Below are 3,300 nucleotides of genomic sequence, written 5' to 3' on the forward strand. Positions count from 1 at the left end.
CTGTATGGTGATAAGTATTGTTTTAATTCTTATGGTTAAAGGGAAACAGAGCCTTGCATTATATTCAACACAGCCATTTTTGTGTGCATAGTGCAACTAAGGCATTCAAGACCTATTGTAGAGCAGCATCCAGTATTTGCTTTCTAGATAATACGCCCAATAAAATGACTTAGACTTCTGTGCTGTGTAGGGATTTAACCAACTTTAGTGGTTCAGGGAACTCAAACTGTATGGAAAACAAGTTTAGAATGTATGCTATCTAGCCCATTATCTCTGATCCTTCTCTAAAACAATTTGAAATGGCTTCATTAATCAATATTTCATGAATGCATCTGTGGTAGAGGTGGAAAGCAGCACACCTTTCCTAATTGGCAAATGATCAGACTAACGTATGCTGTTTTTCTTCCATGCTTTCAGTCAGATTCCACTATTTTATCCTCCACAGTTGCTTAACTTGATGTTGGAGGAGGGTTTAAGCATTAAGATAGGATGTAGGAAATTTATTGCTTTTAGAAATTATATCCCTAAAAATTGAAACATGGATGCTGGATGGTAATGATAACTGAGGGAAATATATTTTGGTGACATTTTGCATGTATGAAGATTTTCTTAAATAGGACCTTCAAGATCCTAGGGGTTTTGTTTTTTAATTGTGAGGAATGAAAAATCTGCCCACACTGGCATTTTAAGGTGACTGAGGTCAAAGGTTGGTTGTTAGGTTGATGTAGCATCCCAAACATTCTTCACACAGGGGCTTGGGATATGGCTGCTGGCAACACATTTTGTTGTGGGCTCCTTAATTTCATGATAAAATTTAAGCTAAAAACAAGCCAAAAATTAATAGGTTTTAAAATTTTTATTTTTCACTAAACAGGCAATTGAAATACATGGTACAAAAATAAGTGGTAAGATAATTGTAAAATGAAATGGACAGAATAAATATTCAATTTTCCATCTATGAAAATTTCACAATAAAAATCATAGTTTACTTTGTATTATAGGCGTGCTTGGTGGATCTATTCATCCTCACATAAGGCAACTGACAAATTCCTGAAGTTACCAATAGTTATTTTGATGAAGATCTTTAATGTTTCAAAAGTTTTGTTTTTGCCTTAATACAGTATAAAGGGGGAAAGAGTTCAGAAACTATTCTGTAAAGTAGCTAAATGACACAAAACAAATGTCAAGGTATTTCGATGCCATACCATGCACTTCAGTTTTATACAGTAAAATTTGTTTAAATCGTCAGCTTATTCTTGGTGAGTTAGCAGAAACATTACATGAACTTAAGATGAGTGTTATTTACAGACTTCATTTGGACAATTCCAGCATCCTTTCCCCCATGGCAGTAAAGATTGGGATTTACAACAACATATTTCAGTATGCCTCACAATTTGCCAATAAACACAGTTTTGGAAAAAAATATATTCCCCTTTTATACTCCCCATTTTCAAGTACAAACAACAGTTCAGGGCTACTATGGGCTTTAATAATCTGTTCACTTAGTAAAGGGAATTATCACTTAAATATAAGATGCTGCCATAAATTAGTTTACATAGTGAAGAGTGTCCTAAATCTAAGCAGCTGCAAACTCTGGGAAATCCTTTCAGAATGATAGTCATTATAGTCCAAGCAGTAATTTCCTATTCTTTGACCTTGGATTGAATTTCCCTTAGCCTGTATCTTGCCTTTCCAGCATATTGTACATCAAACCTTGGGTGCCATTCCCACCTAAGCTTCAACTAGCCCTGTATTGACATCTTCTTCCATTTGCTGAGCTTACCCATGGATCTCCAAGAACCCGGATCTTGAAACTGCTCATCCAGCTTTGAATATCATCACTTACCTATGGATTCAACTTCCATTAATTTTAAGGGACTACTAAGTTATTCCAGTGTGGCACCACAGTGCAGTTAGCAAGCTCAGCTAGACTCTAACCTGGCCATGTTTCTTACTAGGTGGAAACAATTTCAGCCTGAGTTTTAAGGGAAGTCTTAAAGCACGGCTGTGTATGTGTAATTAACAGTTGTGCAGCATTCACAGCCAGGTCCAGAACTAGCCCTCTTTAGTCACACCTTATTCAGAGGATGAACAGAAATACCTTAGAGCATCTCTAGGTAAGTAACACTTTCTTGGGAAACAGGGTATTGTGTAACATTCTGTGAAAATGCCTGTCAGCTGAAGCTGATTATTGGTTGAATGGGAATACAATGCCACATTCTGCATTCAGTTAGTTTAGTATTGGCTAGTTTCTTTCTGTAGGGTTTTCATCTCCAAATTTATGCTAACTAACACACTTCTATGCCTGTCAAGTATCAGTAAATAAATGGGTTTACTTTCATAAGGGCTATTCAGTAACATACTTAGTGGAAGGGCATGTTCCTATTTATAAATATACATTAAAGAGAAGGTGAAACTTACCAATTTAAGAGGCTGTCAGACATCTCTGCCTTTTTAACCAATTCTAGGTTTTTAAGAATGCTTTACATGCAGGTTTGTAATAAAGAATTATTAGCTAGAGTGGTTTTTCTCTTTTAAAGTCTCACTGTGCAAGGAACTAAGATTAATATGGCAGTCATAAGACATTTTAATTTTGATCATGCCCTTAAGCATTATTTATGATAAAGCATATCACAGCAGCATCAGGCACTTGAAATACTGCATTTTATGTGCAGCTACTGTTGAAGAGCTAATCTTTAAAAAACTTTATGGCTATTTTCCAGTGACTATAAAGTCTGAGAAATTCTGAAGCAAAAAAAGTCACATTAGTAATAGGACTTTAGTTTCCGTTGTCATATTGTGCTTTCCTCTTTCTAGGTTCATTCATGGCCCAACACAGAACTTTAAAAGTGCTTTTCTGTAGACTCTGCAGTTTTACTGGCAATAACTGATCATTTTTCTTCCAAAAGTTATAGAATTGATGCTTCGAATGGTTGATCGAGTTTTTTCTATCAAAGTACTTATGTGTCAGTGCCAAAACAACAAAGAATTCCCTTTTTCTTCACTATCGACAGCTTTAGTTTCTGTACTGTACTGTGTCATCCTATCCATTCCCTTCCCTGAGCCTGGACTGCTCTTCCAAGGGAGACTAGGTGTGAAGGGATGAGTCCTCCCAAAGGTGCCCTTAAGCTTGATAATTAGCTCCACAGCCATGCTAAAGCATGGCTGCAGATCCTCATGTCCCTGACACGTTTTCTTATCAGAAACTGGTTAACCAGGAAACCAAAGACATCAGCCCTGAAGATGGCAAAAGGTGTCATAATCTCCCAAAGTAATCTGTAGAGGGTGTTAGTCATTTAA

The sequence above is a fragment of the Saimiri boliviensis genome, chromosome 1 (assembly GCF_048565385.1).
Source record: "Saimiri boliviensis isolate mSaiBol1 chromosome 1, mSaiBol1.pri, whole genome shotgun sequence".
Lineage (NCBI taxonomy): Eukaryota > Metazoa > Chordata > Mammalia > Primates > Cebidae > Saimiri > Saimiri boliviensis.